Source organism: Chiloscyllium plagiosum, chromosome 26 (genome assembly GCF_004010195.1).
Source record: "Chiloscyllium plagiosum isolate BGI_BamShark_2017 chromosome 26, ASM401019v2, whole genome shotgun sequence".
Classification (NCBI taxonomy): Eukaryota; Metazoa; Chordata; class Chondrichthyes; order Orectolobiformes; family Hemiscylliidae; genus Chiloscyllium; species Chiloscyllium plagiosum.
In genome coordinates, this window is record NC_057735.1 from 29,520,793 (window position 1) to 29,540,834 (window position 20,042).

General features: G+C 38.4%; 1 protein-coding gene across 7 annotated transcripts in view; it reads left to right on the forward strand.

The window, feature by feature from the left end:
• LOC122563223 (metabotropic glutamate receptor 4-like) overlaps positions 1-20,042 on the forward strand; it is a 1,211,357-nt gene that overhangs the window by 440,769 nt on the left and 750,546 nt on the right. The window lies entirely within an intron of this gene.

Genomic DNA, 20,042 nt, shown 5'->3' on the forward strand with positions numbered 1-20,042 from the left:
ACTGGTCTATAGTTCCCTGGCTTGTCCTTACCACCTTTCTTAAACAGTGGCACCACGTTTGCCAACCTCCAGTCTTCTGGAACCTCACCTGTGACTATCGATGATACAAATATCTCAGCAAGAAGCCCAGCAATCACCTCTCTAGCTTCCCACCGTTATAGTGTACACCTGATCAGGCCCTGGGGATTTAACCACTTTTATGCGTTTCAAGACATCCAACACTTCCTTCTCTGTAATATGGACATTTTGCAAGATGTCACCATCTATATCCCTACAGTCTATATCTTCCATATCCTTTTCCACAGTAAATACTGATGCAAAATACTCATGTAGTATCTCCTCCATTTTCTGTGGCTCCACACAAGGCCACCTTGCTGATCTTTGAGGGGTCATAATCTCTCCCTAGTTATCCTTTTATCCTTAATGTATTTGGTAAAAACCATTTGGATTCTCCTTAATTCTATTTGCCAAAGCTATCTCATGTCCCTGTTTTGCCCTCCTGATTTCCCTCTTAAGTATACTCCTACTGTCTTTATACTCTTCTCAGGATTCACTAGATCTATCCTGTCTATACCTGACATATGCTTCCTTCTTTTTCTTAACCAAATCCTCAATTTCTTTAGTCATCCACCATTCCCTATATCTACCAGCCTTTCCTTTTACCTTGATAGGAATATACTCTTTTTGGATTCTTGTTATCTCATTTCTGAAGGCTTCCCAATTTCCAGTCGTCCCTTTACCTGCGAATATCTGCACCCAGTCAGCTTTTGAAAGTTCTTGCCTAATACCATCAAAATTGGCCCTTCTCCAATTTAGAACTTCATCTTTTAGATCTGGTCTATCCTTTTCCATCACTATTTTAAATCTAAAGTTTTGAGGAGTTAGTAATTGACTTATTCTGCACAGAATTCTGAGCCTTTTATCTGTTCTTCCAGACAGAGTATTTGTATGAAAGTTCCAGTTCAGATTCTAGACAATGGTAATCACCCACCTTGAGGCTTCCGGACTCTTCCTGTCAGGTTAACACTTGCTAACAGCTCTTGATGAGTTTGGAATTTGCAAGGGGTTTATACACCATTTATGCGCAATCTTCTCTGCGGTTTACTATCCTAAAGGACTCCTGATCTCCCCCACAGAATTCGTGAACCTGATGCTCAAAATGTAATGGGACTATATTTTGCACTGGTACTGAAGGGACAGCCTGGCTATCCAAAGAAGCACACGGAATATAGTTATTCTTACTTTGTCGAATCTCCGTACCCAGAGTTCTAAATACCAGGGAGTCGGAAATCCAATTTCTGTAAAGGCAGTTGTCATTTAAATGGCCAGCCACCACAAGGAGCCATACATGTGAACTCTGTCCCACCCAGTGCTACCACTGCGAAAATAAGAAGAGCCAACAGAGGGGACTGATGATTCCTGTCAAATTCAGGCATTATCGCCATGGCAGAAGTGTTGTCTGTCCTTATGAAAATTAGACCTTGAAGCCAATTTTAAGTGCTTCAAAAGCATAGTCACTGTTGTTCTGCCGGAAGCACAGCAGGCAGCTCCCACAGAGATGTGGTAGTGACTGGGTAACCTGTTTTTGTGATGTTGATCTATTGGCCAGGACACCAGAAGTAACTACGTTTTTGTTCTTTGAAATAACACCATATGATTGTGTACATCCATTCAAGTAGGCAGATAAGCCTTAGTTTAACATCTCATTCAAAAGATGCCATTGTGAACTGCATGACTATGTCCCAGTACTGTTTTGGAGCATCACTGACTTTAGTACTTAAGCTCTGAAGTGGTACTTCAATCTGGAAGCTTATGGTTCAGAGACAAGACTACTGCTGATACTGCTGAAATATTAGTGTTTCTTTCATTATATAGTGTATGAAATAAAAGCTGAAACATGTCTGGTTGAATACACCAGAATTCAATGAATCAACCATTAACCTGAAGCACTTTTTAAACCTGACAATACTGGCACAAAAATTGTACTTTGTGATTGAAATATTTGAAAAAGACATCTTGAAAAAACACCTGAACCAAAAGATGCAAATTTGTTTCATATGAGTCTAAGTTTAGAGACATGTGTAAAAGTCGGTGCTGGTTGAGTTTTCCTGCATAATTACAATTGTCTCAGTCCATGAATGGACCAAACACCAAATTTCATGGGCAGGAAGTTCAGATGCCTACTAGAACCTATTAAGTTCCAACATTCAACACCATTTTGAAAAGGCATTTGGATGTCACTTCACTCTCTATAACCTAGGAACATCAGCTATCCTCTGCTAATCAACCTTGCAATGCTCTGTTGCTCAATCCATTATGTCGACACCTCCGTGACATCACTCTGAAAACACTTCAGCCGCTAAGAAAGCGCAATGTATCAACTTGTGCTTACGCTTACACTTAATTCTAAATATAAACCTAGCGGACTTGAAATGTGGCATCTATACAAAATCTTGATTGAAGTGTACATGATATATAAAGTTTTGTTTAAATCAAACTGCTCAGAAAATAATTAAATAGATGCATTTTCTTGCAAATTAGCTATTGGCATGGTATAGAAATTCTCATTGAAAACTTATCCTGAGCCAAACACAGCTTTTCTTGGCAAACTCATTAAATATACATATTTGGCTAATTGCTTTTAGTTTTATTTTTGAAAAAATGAGCCTTCTTAGAGTTTTGTCCTCAAATCTAAAAATAGCTTTTCCAAATAAGCTTAATATCATTCTTGAATTGGTTTCCAGTAAACTAATGTTGCATAGAGACATGGCTCATGTATGAACTAATTATATTCTATGAGCCAAAAAGAAAACTTTGTAGACAAATGTAAACTGAGACCTGAAATGTTAATTTGCCAAGCGCTCACAATTAGATAGTATGTCGTGTTGTCAACAAGCTTCCTGCCAATGTTGAAATTTTCCAATCTTAACCAAACCTTCAGAAAAGGGAATGTGCCAGCTAATACTTTCTTCGATGGAAGGTGAAGAACTCATCAAATCTCAATGTTAACTTAATCACATGACTCCTATGTTACTTGTTTCAGAGCAACTGTATTAGATGAAGCATTAATGAACACAAATGAAAATTCAACAGAGATGGTTACCATTTAAATATTTCAGCAGAGTTAATGGAAATCATTGCATACAAATGAGGTTAAAGTCCTGTAGCTCTTCGTGATATAACACCAAGGAATGATGACAGTAAACAGTCCTTCAGTGAGTTTATGTAAGTGCTATTTTCAAGCTTTTTGTAACTTTCACCTTTGTACAGCACAACTTTTTCACTCATATGATTGGTTTCTTTAACCACTAAATCACAAGGCACTCTCAGCACCATAATATGTTATTCCAATCTTGGCAACCAATTCATTATGTTCTATTGTACTTTGGTGACAGCAAGTTATATTTAATGATCAAACTCCTATTGCAGGGAAGACCCAGGGATGAATTATAACTCCCTTGTCATTATCCCTTTGTTTGCCAAGATGCTAGACCATTCAGAATCTGCTTGCTTTGTCACTTTCAATAAGATTGCAAAGTTAGGTGGAAGCTGAGAATAATTCTCACTGATGCTATTGACCAAACAAGGCACTTGCACGTAGTTGCAATAGATGCACATGATAATGACATTAAAATATCAGGGTACCATTGTTCCTGCAATTTTTCCCACCAATAACTTATCAAATTGCTTTTAAGGATATAATGCACTTAATTTATTTTTAAAGTATTGAATGAGAATTATACATTTTTGAACATGTTTATGAATATTTTAAAGATAAAGGATTAAATCACAGATTGAGTTCATCTCTAAGTAAATAATGTTGAATTTTTCCTTCTGTTTTATATCTGCTTCTTTGATCTTGCAGTGAATTTAGTGTGCATGATAAGGTTTACTAGATACTTAAACCCAATACTGTACATTAATCAAGAAATAGATAATCTTATTAGGATACAATATTAGAGATATGATGTCAAACTTTTAGGAATCTCTTTATTAAATCTTTCTCTGTTGCAAACATTATATTTCACTTTCAAGTAATGTAAATCCATATATGCAGATCTTTGTTCTTTTTATACTTTTATGAGTCCTGACAATCTAGCAATTCAAAAGTGAATGATTTGGGGTAAGTTTAAAACAATGCCGAGTATGTGATCATTCTTGGACTTCTTGTATCAAACTTGACTTGACTCTCATTCTTTTGGAATTCATCATGGTCTTAATAAATATGACTGAACTAGAGATTGACTTCTAATTTAAAAAAAAAACTAAGAACTGCAGATGCTGGATATTGGAAACAAAAATAGAAATTGCTGGAAAAATGCAGCAGGTCTGGCAGCATTTTGTGGAGAGATAGCAGAATTAATGTTCTGAGTCCAGTAAGACTTGTTCATAACAGAAGGGCTCTGAGGAAGTCACTGGACCTAAAATGGTAATTCTGCTTTCTCTCCACATGTGCTGTGAGATCTGCTGCATTTTGCCAGCAATTTCTGCTTTTGAATTATAACTTTATCTTTTTATTGTTTTGAAATGTCAATTTGTGGACCAAAATGATAAGTCTATCTTAAAAACGACTTAGTGGAAGAATGTTTGTACCATATTAGATAGATCCTGTTGTTGACTAGAGGGGAGATTTGGAAAGCAGTTTGCAGAACAAAAGTTTGATTTTACAAGGTGTATCTGCATTGCATTGAAAGCATCTGCATTGAACAGAAACATAAATGATGCTTCTGAGTGGGATACCTCCCAATGCATGTGAAGAGTCTACATATTTTAGTGTGTTTTAAGAAAACCACACCCATTCATACGTGTCAGAACAATGCTGAAGGTTACAAGTCCATTGGTACCACAAAAGGAAAGGAAAAAAAAGGAGACTCTCTTTAAATGGACATGTGTAAAGTATTATACAAACATTCGGAGAGAAAAAGGCCCTTTGGGGTGAAACCTATTTTGTGTTCCAATGATTGTAGAAGAAAGTTCTGTTTGTAATCTTGCTCCAGCACTGCCAAATACATTCACTATATCTCCTACAATATAATGTTATTTTAAACCAGCTTCTGCTGGGGATTTCAAAGCCAGCCATCCAGTCCAAACTGCTTGAAAGGTTTCAGCAAGAATATCAATCTGACACAATGCCAATAATTGAAAATAAGATTACCAGGCATGTTAAGCAGGTAAAGAATTAGAAGTCAGCACCTCCAGATATAGCTATTCAAATCTCTCATGACCAGTTGTAATTCATTTCCTGCTTAAGATTAGACTATAGAAGACAGTAATCTCAGTTAAGACAACATAATATCTGTAGGCGTCACGGTGAGAGACTGCTGCATTTTCCAGAATTAGTTGGACCCAGGGGAATTTTTAACGGAATACAAGCTTTTTCTCAAGCACAGTTGATTTTGTTCTGTTATCATCTTATTACTAAATGGAATGATATTCTCAAAACCTTGGAGAATATTCATTAACCTTTACAACAATGTTCTGACACAAAGAAATTTAATTCAGAGGCTTGAGAGGTTGGTTTGCTGCTGCCATTTATGAACAAAAATTAAAACTGCACCTGGACACAGGGATTATCAAAAAAAACTTGGTCGGTTAGAATGAATCCCAGTGAGTTTGGAACCCATTAGACATTCCTTCTAAGGACATCATTTGCAGGCATTCATTCATACAAAACTAATTTTCCAGTAGTCAGTCCTCCCAGGAAATACTGTTGCTTTCAGGTAACAGACCCAGGAAGACCTCTCCTTACCTTTCTGAGTATTGCTCACAACCTCTTACACTGTATGCAAATGAATGATCTCTGATAAAGTGCCATGTGTCAATATTTACAAATGTGTTAGGAGTTCCGAACTGCAGGTGCAAATTTTGCTTAATGAGAGGAATGGGTTAATTTTCTAACTTCTGCCCTCACATGAAATTGGATCATTTTGAATCATAGAAGCTCTACAGTGAGGAAAGAGGTCCATCGAGTCTACACCAACCCACCACGCTATCCCCATAACCAAACATTTACCATGGCTAATTGACCTAATGTGCATACTGCAGGACAATTTCCTGTGGCCAATCCACCGAGCCTGCACATCTTTGACTGTGGGAGCAAACTGGAGCACTGGAAGAAACCCCACGCAGTCATGTGGAGAATGTGTAAACTGCACACCGTCACCCAAGGCTGGAATTGAATCTGACTCCCTGGCACTGTGCTAACTAAAGGTTGCTGTAACCTTTGTACTTGTACTGCTTAGGTCTGACTTTTAGCATGACATAAATTGTCTAGCTACAAATACGTTTTCTTTGCTTCTCATAATTTTAAGAACCTGGATCATGTTTCCTTACAATCAGTTGGACTTGAGCTTTTCTTCATTACTTCGAGCTCTAAAATCTAGACTGTTCCAATTGCATTCTATCCTGTAATTTAAATTGACCGAGAGCAGAGATGGCCCCATTATAAACATGCAATCCTCTCTATTAAATTTCCCTCAAGGCTTTGCATTCGACACAGTCGTTTACCTTTAGTGTAAAGTTAAGAAAAATGTAACCGTGTTTTATTTTCTGAGATATATTGCTATGGCTTTCTTTATTTCAAAATTCTTCTAGTATTTCTTTGCCCAAAATAAATGGTGGGGACTTGTATCATTGACTCTTTCATGTTGTTGTCAAATGAAGTCAAAAAAAGTCAAGTCGTCTGTATCAGTAGTTTTAAATCCTGAATACAAGAAAATGAAAGCAGTTTTTCAAATAAGCTTCAGTTAGTCAGCTCAAAATGTGGGAGAATTAATGTAATCTAAATGAGCTTCAGAGGCAGGGAGCAGGAATGGTGGTGGTGGTGGTGATGGTGTAAGCAATTGCTATACAAGATAGGAAAACAAAAAGGCATGCAGACTAATGAAGGGGAAAGGAGCATATCAAAAGATTCTCTTTTCAGAAACGGGTGCTGTGCCTCATGCTCTCTTTGGGTTTATCACTACCCTTTCTTGGGGAGCTGTTGTGTAGGTGGAAACAACAGTGCATTAGAATAGTTTTGGGCAACCTGGATCCTGCTGTAGGTTATAAATCATAGTTCCGACATATGCCAGCTGGGAGAAACAAAATTCAATGTTAAGCAAGGACATGGTATTAGTCTCAGCATATTGTTTTCCTGACATTTTCACCACACTCATGGATTTGAGTTGAGAGCTTGAAGGAAAATCCAAACCATGACAACGAAGTCAGGGCTAAGAGTTGAACATTGCAGGGTATATATCATAATTGTAAAGTAAAAATGGAAAACAGGAGGAATAGCATGTTCTGGGTAGTGGTGGTGTTTAAAAATGGATGCAGCTATCCGCAAGATAAAATAATCCATAGGAAATAGGTAAAAGATAATAAATGATCAGTCACACTGAGCTGTAGTCTCCAGACCACCTTTCAGTAAACAGGAGGTGGTGGAGTAAATAAGCAGGTGATTTAAGGAATTGAGTAAAATACATGAAATAATCATCATGGGGGATTTCAACAACTGAAAAGTAGTCGGTAAAGGAGATAAAAGAATGCAATTCTAATCATGTGCAGCACTCCTTTGTAACCCAAAATTCAAAATGCCCAACAAGTGAAGATTCACCATTCGATCCAGTCATGGGGAATGAGCCAGAGCCAGCAGCACAATTAAATTTGGAGAACATCTGGACAACAGTGATCATAAAATAATACATTTCATGATAAGGAAGAAGGACATAAGTATTACAAATATACCAATAATTTGAAGAAAAAAAAACTGATTTTAAGGAGCTGAAAAATGAAACTTATAAAATGTGCATCTATATTCCCAATGGCATAGAACAATAAAAGGAAATATTTAAAACAGTTAAAAACCAGCTGAACACTAGTTGGACTCCAAGGATGAATAAAATGTTATAGGAACAATTGTAAGCATACATTAACTACAGAGGCAGCAAAAAATGTGTATGATTAAAGTGTGTGTGAGGAGATTTGGAGAGGTTTTCAAAAAGGAAAGAAAAGAGGAACAACAAAATAAATATCAAGAGACAGTGAAATATAGAAAGGAGTGCTATGGTAGGAATAAAGTAATTAAGGGATATGTGAAAATCTAATACGATAATATATTTAAAAACAGAGGGATTGAAAAATATAAAACAATTATTTGCCTTTAATATTTCTTGGGGAGGTGGAACCAGTAGTCATAAAGTTGAATGCTAAGGCCAGCAATAAGGTAAATACATTTAAAATAATTTTTAAAAAGTATTAAACTGAACTAAACAAATTCAAATAGGAAATTAATCCTTGGTCCAAATGGATTATATCCATTTATTTATTAAAAATTTCTGGGAAGAAATATCAGATCTATTACAACTCATTCTTAATGTCCCAGTTAATTCAATTATTATTGGAACAGATTTGGGTGATAGTAATCTTCTTTAAGTTTACTAATGTACCTTCCAATGATGTTTATGGACAGGAATCAAAGTCTGACCTATCCAAAGAGCACCCATCGGAGGAAATCAGGAAGGTAGCCACAAAATCCAGGAGCAGCACTGCAGGCAATGATATGCCTCCTTCTAATGACATTCTAATGCTGCTGTATTTCAAGAGTTAAAACTCCCAAAAGAACTTGAACAGTAGTGAAGGAAAAATAAGTAGATAAGATAAGTGAGGTTATAGAGGTGGCAGGTAGGAAAGTAAGGAGGTAATGTGCCAACTGGGAGAAGCGGGTAATATGCGAGGTAGATGCTAAGAGTAGGTGAGGTTGGGAGGTGGGGGAGGAGGTGAGCAGGTTGTGTGGGGTCAGGTCGGATCAGGCTTGGCTGACGGACCACCAAATCCACCTGGGACGGGGTAGGAGACATTTTTTAAATTCATTTTGTGGGATGTGGGCATCACTAGCTGGTCAGCATTTATTGTTCATTTGTAGTTGTCCTTGACAAGGTGGTTGTGAGCTGTCTTTTACCACTGCTGCAGTCCACCTGCTGTAGGTTGATCCACAATGCTGTTAGGAAGGAAGTTCTAGGATTTTGACCCAGTGACAGTGAAGGAAACAATGATATACCACCAAGTCAGGATGGTAAGTGGACTGGTGGTGGGGCGGGGGTGGGGTGGGGTGGGGTAGAGCCTGGTATTTGAAGATCTGTTGCCATTATCCTTCGAGATGGACTTGTGTGCAGGTTTGGAAAGTGCTGTCTAAGGATCTTTGGATTTTTGCAGTGTATCTTGTAGATGGTACACATTGCTGCAACTGAGCATCAGTGGTGGAGGAAGTAGATGTAGTGCCAATCAAGCAGGGTGTTTTGTCATGGATGGTGTCAAGCTTCTTGAGTGTTGTTGGAGCTGCATTCAGTCAGGCAAGTGGAGAAAATTCCATCAAAGTCCTGATTTGTGCCTTGTAGGTGATGGACAGGCTGTGGGGAGTCAGGTGGTGTGTTACTCACTGCTGTATTCTTAGCCTCTGACCTGTTCTTGTAGCCACTGTGTTTATTTGGTGAGTCCAGTTGGGTTTCTGGTCAATGATAATCCCCAGGATGTTGGTAGTGGGTGGTTTGGTGAGTGTCAAGGGATGGCGGTTAATTTGTTTCTTATGGGTGATGGTCATAGCCTGGCATTTTTGTGGCACGAATGTTACTTGCCACTTGTCAGCCCAAGCCTGTATGTTGTCCACTCTTGCTGTATTTGAACATGGATGGCTTCAATATCTGAGGAGTCGTGAATGGTGCTGAACATTGTGCAATCATTGGTGAACATCTCCATTTCTGACTTTATGAAGGTCATTGATGAAAGAGCTGAAGATGGTTAGACCTAGGACATTACCCTAATGTACTCCTTCAGAGATATCCTGGAGCTGAGATTACTGACCTCCAACAACCTTGACAATCATCCAGTGTGTCAGGTATGACTCCAACCACTGGAGAGTTTGCCCTGATAACCATTGACTCTGGTTCTGCAAGGGCTCCTTGATGCCACACTCAGTTGAATCTGCCTTGATGTCACTCTCACCTCACCTCTGGAATTTAACTCCTTTGTTGATGTTTGAACCAAGGCTGTAATGTGGTCAGGAGCTGAGTGGCTCTGCTGGAACCCAAACTGGACGTCACTGAGCAGGTTATTGCTGAGCAGGTGCTGCTTAAGAGTACTATTGATGACACCTTACATCACTTTACTGATGACCGAGAGTGAACTGATGGGGCAGTAATTGTCTGGGCTGGATTTGTCCTAATTTGCATGTACAGGACATACCTGGGTAATTTTCCACATTTTCAGGCTGATAACCAGTGTTGTAATTGTACTGGAAGAGCTTGGCTAATGAAGTGGCAATTTCTCGAGCATTGACCTTCAGTACTGTTGATGGAATGTTGTCAAGGCTCAGAGCCGTTGCAGTATCCAGTGTCTCCAACTATTCCTTGAAATCACATGGAGTGAATTGAATTAACTGAAGACTAGTATCCGTAACATTGGGGACAACTGGAAGAGGCCAAGTTTCATCTTTAACTCATCACTTCTGGCTGAAGATTGCTGTGAGTGCTTCAGCCTTTTCTTTTACATTGATGTGCTGGGTTCTTCCATCATTGAGGATGGGGGTATTTGTGAAGCAACATCCTCCGTCTAGTTATTTAATTGTCCATCAACAGTCACGACTGAATGTTGCAGGATTGCAGAGCTTAGATTTGATCCGCTTGGTTGTGGGATCATTTTGCTTTGTATATCACTTGCTGCTTTTGCTGTTTAGCATGCAAGTAGTCCAGCTTGATGGCTTCACCAGGTTGACACCTCATCTTCATGTATGCCTGGTGCTGCTTCTGACATGCCTTGTTGCACTCTCCACTGAACCTGGGTTGATGTCCCAGTTTGATGATATTGATTGAGTGGGGCATATGCTGGGCTATGAGGTAACAGATTGTGCTGGAGTACAATTCTGCTGCAGTTGGTGGCCCACAGCACCTCATAGATGCCTAGTCTTGAGTTGCTAAAGCTGTCCCATTTAGCACAGTGATAGCACATTATTCTGAATGTGAAGGCAGAGCTTTGTCTCTACAAAGACAAAGTGGTCACCCTTACCATGGACAGGTGCACCTATAGCTGACACATTTGTATGGATGATGTCAGATTCCTAGAGAGAAATGGCATGGAAACAAACCCTTCGGTCCAACTCACCCATGCCAACCAGATATCTTAAATTAATCTAGTCCCATTTACCAGCAGTTGGCCCATATCCCTTTCAACTCTTGCTATTCACATACCCATCCAGATGCCTTTTAAATGTTGGAATTGTACCAGCCTCCTCCACTTCCTCTGGCAGCTTATTTCATACACGCACCACCATCTATTTGAAAGGTTGCCCCTTGGTCCCTTTTAAATCTTTCCCCTCTCATCTTAAACATGCCCTCTAGTTTTGGACTCCCCCACCCTGGGGAAAAGACATTGGTTGTTTATACTTTGTGTATCCATGTCCCTCATGATTTTATAAACCTCTATAAGATCAACCCTCAGTCTCCAACACTCCAGAGAAAATAGCCTCAGTCTATTCAGCATCTCCCTTCAGCTCAAACCCTCCAACCCTGGCAACATCCTTGGAAATCTTTTCTGAACTCTTTCAAGTTTCACAACATCCTTCCAATAGGAAGGAGACCAGAATTGCAGTATTCCAATAATGGCCTAACCACTGTCCGCAACATGACCTCCCAACTCGTACACTCAATGCTTTCACCAATAAAGGAAAACATACCAAATGCCTTCTTCACTATCCTAGTTACCTGCGACTCTACTTTCAAGGAGCTATGAATATGCACTCCAAGGTCTCTTTGTTCAGCAAAACTCCTCAGGATCTTCCTGTTAAATGTATAAGTTCTATTCTGATTTGCCTTTCCAAAATGCAGCACCTCGCATTTATCTAAATTAAATTCCATCTGCCACTCCTCAGCCCATTCGCTTATCTGATCAAGATTCAATTGTACTTTGAGGTAACCTTCTTCGTTGTCCGCTACACCTCCAATTTTGGTGTCATCTGCAAACTTACTAGCCATGTCTTCTATGTTCACATCCAAATCATTTATATAAATGACGAAAAGCAATGGACCCAGCACCGATCCTTGCAGGTATGTTATTCCCTCACTAACTGCTATAGACTCAGTCTAGCAGCTATGTCTTTTAGGACTCAACTAGCTTAAACATTAGTATAGTTGCTCAGCCACCCTTGGAGGTGGAATTTGAAATCCCCCTTCCAGAATGCTTTTTGTTCAACATGGAGGAGTATTGATTTATTGGCCGTACATGGTAGTAAGCAGGAGGTTTCCTTACTCATGTTAAAGGTAAAGCCAAGAGATATCATGAGGTCTTGAGTCCGTGTTAAGCATTCCTAGCGCAAATTTCTCCTCATTGTATACCTCTGTAGTGTCATCTCTAATGTGCCTATCCTGACGGTGGGATAGAACATATCCAGGGATGGTGTTAGTGGTGTCTGGGACATAGTTATGCTCACAGAATCACACCTTATAGACAATGTCAGGCTATAGCTTTACTAGTCTGTGAGACAGCTGTCCCAATTTTGGCACTCGCTCCCAGATGTTAGTAGGGAGCACTTTGCAGGGTTGATAGGGCTGTGTTTGCCAGTCCTTTTGAGTGCTTAGGTTAATGTCAGATTTAGTTTCTTTGTACTGATGGGTACAACTGAATGACTTACTAGGCCATTTCAGAGCACATTGAAAGGCAATCACATTGCTATGGATCTGGCATCACATTTAAGCCAGACCAGGTGAGGATGGCAGATTTCCCTCTATGAAGGACATTAGTGAACAGGATGGATTTTACTGACAATTGACAATGGTTTCATGGCTATCAGTAGATTTTTAATACCAGATTTTTTTTTATTGGATTCAAATTCTGTGGTGGGATTCAAACCTAGGTTCCTAGAACATTAGCTAAATTTCTGTATTAATAGTCTAACGATAATATCACTTGGCCACTGCCTCCTCTCGGAGGACATAGTTTGGGGAGTTTAATAGATTTTAAATCCTTTAACATTTTTCTGAGTAATTTTAAAATTTAACTGAGTCAGAACCCTTCAAGTATTCAGCCCCTTTTCACGATTCCCAGATGCAGGAAAACTATTCATCGGGGTATTCAATTTCCTAGGCAATTCTCACAGAGTCAGCTGTGGCAGGATTTCTGTATGCTTCCAATTGCAACTCTAGTCTACATTACTCCAACAATTCTCTGGCCATCAGAATATTTGGGCCCATCATTCATTATGGAAAGCTAGAGTACTGTTGGATAGTTAATGCCATTATTAATATTGAGGAGGAGGACAGATTAGGTACAAGATTTATTCTCTAGACAGCATCAGTGGTAAGAAAAATAATGGAATCCTGACTAAAAGAGAGATTTTTTTTAAAACAAATCTCGAAACAATAAAGTTTAGAGGCGAAAATCTTGTTTGACCAATCTTACTGAATGTTTTATAGGGGTTACGAGTATATATTCATAATGCAAGAGATGTCATTTATTTTAACTTTCAAAAGATCTTAAAAATCTGCTCCATACCAAAATAAGAAATGAGGGCAGAAACTGTGGAGTCAGGAATAAGTGATGTAATGGACTGTGGGCTAGCATCAATACAGAAAGCTGAGAATAGGAGTAAAGAATAATTGTGCAGACAATTCATTATTTTATAATGGAGTAGATTTTTGAAGACATTTTGGAAAATCCAAATAAACTACATCTACTATACTACCATTGTCTACTCTGTTACTACTTCCAAAACATCACAAAGATGATGCGGTTTTCTCTTGATCGAGGGATCATCAAAATAATATAGCGATCAAGGAATCAATAGGAAGTTGAAGACAAACTTCTGTATCTGCAGAATGATGGGATTATGGAACTCCCTATTAAAGGTTAAAATGAATAATATAGATGAATTTAAAGATAAGATGTAAGTATATGAGGGGATATAATTTTGACAGATTTGGATGAGAAGATATGGGGAGAGGAGGAGGTCAAGTGGAGCATAGATACTGTGGTTAGGCTGAGTGGTCAATTTTTGTGCTGTATATCCATAGACTCTTTGTCTGCATTGCAAATGCTGAGTAGAATTCACAGATTTTAAATAAAACAAGTAAAAAAATTAGTTCAGGACAAACAGTGATCATATAAATAAAGTGCATGCATTGCCAGGGTGAAATAGAAAACATATGTGATTTATCAAAGTAGTGGAAGTAGGTTACCACTAATAACTTTCAAAAATATTAATTTAAAAATTCCTTGGAAATGTTCAGTATTGGTGCTATCTGACATTTATAAATTCTAATCTCATTCTGATATAAATATCTTGATTGCTATTTAAGTAATGTATGTAGATTAAATTGCCCATAAACAATGAAATAGTTACAAGGTTTAATGAGCCTGTTAACATCATATTGTAAACTACTATAGTTAATCTTGATTAGAGTGAAACTGAAGCACACTTGGTCTGTGCACATTTCTTTGAAAATCTGAAAGTTCTATTTAACGATTTTCCTTTTATAGTTATTTGTCTGCATTGCATCTTAATGAGATTTTGTAATAAGACATTCTGATCAGTATGAAGACATCTGTGGGAATATTATAGAAACATTTCAGTCACTGTTGTTCTTGAACACAAAACCATCACATGACAGATGTTCAGCACAAAATTTAACATTTGTTAGATGCAATGCAGAAGAGAACTTTTTTTGTACAATGAGGAGTGGTTATGTCTAAAGATCGACTTTTGTAGTGGCAATGATAATGGTGTGGAGTTAGCTAAAAATGGCCAAGATGAACAGGGTGTAAAGTGGTAAACAACATTAACCGTGTAGAAGGGGAGAAACTTCCACACATCAGCTATTGTATAGTTGCTTGAAGTGCAAAACCAAAAAGCAGAATCCAACTGATTCAAATGTGATTTGGATAATCCATGTAGAGAAACAATTTGTAAGGCTGTGAAGAAAGTGCAGCAGAGTTGGACTAACAGCATAGTTTTCATTCAGACCCAGTGTGGATGCAATGGGTTGAATTGGCTTCCTTCTGTGCTGCAGCCATTTTTAATTCTTTAAATGTCTATATAGTTTTGTACATAGGCTTCAGCAAACAGAATGTGAGAGGGCATGGAAAGGAGATCTATCACAGAATCAGAGAGTTGTAATGCACAGGAGGAGGCCATTTGGCTCATCATGCCTGCACCAGCTCTTCAAATGAGCATCGTTACCCACTGTTAATCTCCTGTTCTTTCCCCATACTCTTGCAAGCTACTTCTATCTGAATAGTCATCCAATACCCGTTTGATTGCCTCAAGATGAACCTGCCTCCACCACACTTTGAGGCAAGTGCATTCCATATCGTAACTACCTTCACATCACCTTTGCTTCTTTTACACATTATTTTAAAACTTTGTGCCTTCGTTTTTGTTTCTTCTTATGAATGGAAACAGCTTCTCCCTGCATGCTCTATCCCTATCCAGCTTGCTCTTGATTTTGAAAATATCTATCAAATTTCCACTCAGCTTTCTTCTCTTCAAGGAGAACAGTCCCAAATTCTTTAATCTGTCACCATAACTGAAGTTTCACATGCCTGATCCCATACTTGTAAATTACTTCTGCAGTCTCTCCAATGTATTCCTATCTTTCTCATAATATGGTGCCCATATCTGTACAAAATACTACAGCTAACTTCTAACAAGTGTCTTGTACAAGTTCAATTTTAACTCCTTAGTCTTGTACTTGATGCCCTGGTTAAAACACCTGAGATCACTTCCTACTAAAATGCATTTTAACCTCATACTTCTCTGCATTGAAGTTCATCTGCCGCCTATCTGCTCACTTTACCAACTTGTCAATGTTCATTTGGAATTCCACACCATCCTAACAGGTTACAATTTTAGATGAGGTAACAGGATGATAGCTGGGGATTGTGGGACAGAAACATTGTAGGGAGGCTCAATGCCACTGCTATTGGACATAATTCTGTCTCAGTGCATTTTTCAAGGCTGTAGAACTATTAAAGGATGGAGGCAGGCAATTTAGTCTGGCTCTGGGTTCCAGCTCTAGGAAGTGTGTCTTGGGAATCCGAATTGGACATGATATCCAGGTCCCAAAGCCTTTGAGATCCTATCTCTAAGCTTTATTGGATATGAAAGTTCCATGATGTACAGGCATAAAATTGATTGATAAAATCACAGATTGACAGGGACAGTCTTTAATGAGTCTTTTAGTTGGGTTAATGGAGAATTGTTTCAGAATCTGAACTTAGGGCAGAACAAAGGTGCTGTCAATTAGCTACAGTAATTTTGTCTTAATTGTCGATTATTGGTAATATTTGTTTATTAATCTTAATAGTAAACCAAACTAAATATATTAATGCAAGTTCATGATTTTTACAGTGGTGTCAGTTCAGAGATATACATCAATCGTTTGCTCCATCATTGCTGCCACACACAAATGAATATATTATGACTTCATGCATGATAAGCAAAGGACTATATTGAAGTGTAATCAGAATATTTGGCTTTTGCTATCTATGCCATTGTTCACTCGCTTGTGTCATTACACAGTAAGGTCCTCTGTATAACCTGCACATTTTCACAGTTACACTATTTTCACATTGAATATTCAATGCTGAAAATGCCAACTAGATGTACCTCACTGGTTTTACTTTCCTTCTTTGTTTAAAACAAAACCTGGGTTACATGTAAACTAGTTAGCCGATGGATCAGAAACTATTATTCACCAGGGTGATGAAGGTTGAATTGATCAATATAAGCTTGTGAATGATACGAGAAAAAAAATGTAAATAGAGGTCATCATTATTCCTTACTGCAGAAATTTCTTTCAGCCAATGTTTGAGTTTGAAGTGATAAAATGCACTGCAACTGGAGGTTTGAGTCTGGCCCATAATTGGGTCTCAATTTTATTAACATTATCTAGGAAAGCTGCTATGGTACCTTTCATGTCTCAACAGACATTTCATCCACTTGATGCAGATGACTTTTTGTTCACTTGCATTACGACTAGCAGACTGAAAGTATGTATCGTTTGTTGATTGGAGCAGCTCACAATAAGCTAGAGAGTGGATATTTAGGGCTCGAGTTACAATTCTTGTGAGGAGAGAGAGGAAGGGGCATTCTTGCATTTCCTACATCCGCAAGCAGTTTATGTCTATTGTTTTTAAAAACTCACTTTTTGCTGATTGAGTCTCAGAAGCAACTAAAAACTTACCCGCAGGCTAGATTTACCCTGCTCTGGGCATCTCAATCATTTTTTTTAAATGAAAAACTGAAAGATCTGCAAATGCTGTGAATCAGAAACAAAAACAGAAATTGCTGGAAAAGCTCAGCAGGTCTGGCAACTTCTGTAGAGAGAAAGCAGAGTTAACTATTCGGATTGAGTGACCCCCTTCTCAGAACTCGGAATCCCCAGTTCTGAGGAAGGGTCACTCGACTCAAAATATTAACTTTGCTTTCTCTCTACCGATGCTACCAGACATGCTGAGCTTATCCAGCAATTTCTGCTTTTAATTCCAAATCAACTTCTATTAGGTTCCTAAAACAACCTTTATGCTATTAGGATGAGGGATGAGAGGCGATGAGGGATGGAAGTTCCCAAAACTAAAACGTGGATAGAATGGATAGTTAGCCTCCATTTTTCCCCAGAGTAGAAATGTCAATTACTATGGGACATACGTTTAAAGTACAAGGAGGTAAGTTTAAAGGCGATGTGAGAGGAAGGTTTTTTTTATGCAGAGTATGATCAGTGTCTGGAATGCTCTGTCAGCAGAGGTAGTGGAGGCAGGTACAATGACAACATTTAAGAGGCAGCTTGACAGCTATATGAATGGGCAGGGAATAGAGAGATACGAACAGTGTAGAAGCGAAAGGTTTTTTGTTTAGAAAGGCATCATGTATTGGCGCAGGCTTGGTGAGTGAAAGGCCTGTTTTGTCCTGTCCTGTACTGTTCTTTGCTCTTTGTATACTTCTCATTTACACATGTAAGGAACCTAACGCCTGTTTATATAGCTACGGGGATTTTTTTTTAAAAAGACTTCTGATTCAGTAATGTAATATTATGTGCCTTTGGATACAACGTGATGGTACAAGGAATTAGCCACCGAGCTTTTTGTGCTTGCACACAATAAATGTAACAAAGTCCAGCTTCTCTCCCCTTCGTTAGACCATGCTGCAAATATAAAGGGTTTGCATCAGGAAGGCCATCACAATTCAGGTACAGTGTAGCAGCATTAAATGTATTTGGTTATCTCGATTAAGTTCATCCAAAATGCACTGGAATGACTTTGCCATGATACCTTTCACTCCTCCAGAGCTTTATTTGACTTTCTTTTTTAAAATAAAATTCTGAACAAACCACAAGTCACGTTTTATAACAAGCAAAAAAATACGTTCATTACTGTGAACTATTCGGATCTAGTGATCCCCTTCTCAGAACTCCGAATCCCCAGTTCTGATGAAGGGTCACTCGACTCAAAATATTAACTTTGATTTCTCTCTACAGTTGCAGCCATACGTGCTGAGCTTATCCAGCAATTTCTGTTTTTAATTCAAAATCAACTATTAGGTTCCTAAAACAAACTTTATGCTACTGGAATGAGGGATGAGAGGTGATGAGGGATGGAAGTTTCCAAAACTGAGAGACATGGATAGAATGGATAGTTAGCCTCCTTTTCTCCCAGAGTAGAAATGTCAATTACTATGGGACATACATTTAAAGTACAAGGGGGTAAGTTTAGAGATTAGACATCCATCTCTCATTTTGTTGTCCCTAAGGGAATCATGTTCAACATTGGTATCTACCTTTGAACTTGAACATAAGACATGCAAATTCAATCAATAACAAAATATCATAATTAAGAATAATCACAATATCTAAAGGTTAAAATTAAACCTAACGATGATCAGTTAGCAATGTATGCCCTGTCTTATCAATAACATGAAATATAAAGTAAAAACCATATTCGAGGCTGCTATGCTGTAAGATATTTGTCTCTATGCATGAAGAGTATCATTGAAATATAGTTTCTGCTCATGCCTTAGAACTTTACAGTTAGCTGTCTAAGATGTGATTCCAAAGACAGAGCTTGTTTTTTTTAAAAGCCATTCACTGAAATGTTTGTCATTACTTTGGAGATGAAGGACTATAAAAAATAGTCCTAGAGACACATAATAGAATGGCATTTATATAGGATTCATCATTTTGTTCCTTAATGCCAAAGTGTTTTTCAATAATTCAAACAGTTCTCAGTGGATTTTAATTAAATTATAGCTTGTGATTATCACACTACCTTCATACAACAAAACTAGCTGCCTTTTGAATGATTCATGCAGTCTTTCCTATCAAACTTTTCCAGGCGTTGGGTATTTCTCTCAGTGTTGATTACATACTTAGATTGCATAGTAAACCTGATTTTAAAGGAAATCCACCTCCGTAAGAATGATGAGGATGAGGGGAATGAAGTGCCAAGGTGAGGTTTGCATTTTATTAACATTGCACCTCCCTGCCCAAAAAAACTCCTCCACAACATTTGACTTGTCTGTATTCAGTCACAGTAAAACCTCAAGTAGGTGCCTCATTTAAACATTTGTATGTGTGTTGATGCCATTGGATGCACATGCCACTTTAACCAAGACTCCTGCTGTGGCCTGTCAACCGTAATTCCAGGAGCAAGATGTCATAATGATTGAAGCTTCTCATCTTGGCTATTGGGATGTCTTGAGCCTCCCCTACCACAGGCTTCACTCTCCTCCTTAATCATGGACTTGCTAATCCTCTCCCAAAGCCTACTTCCCTTTCCCTTGATGGTGGTTTAATCCCATGTACAGTTGTGATGCCGGTATATTGATAGTGACATCATTACCATCAGCTTCAGATGGCAATGAGTGTTGGAGGACACAATGAGACTCAAAAGTTACATTTCTTGCAGTTCACGTTTGCGGGATTTTGTGTCTGGATGGTTTGCTGTCACCACTCAATTGCCTATTGATCGACTTGTCTTGCGTTTCATTCCATATTTTATTACTGAATAATATATTCCCGTTC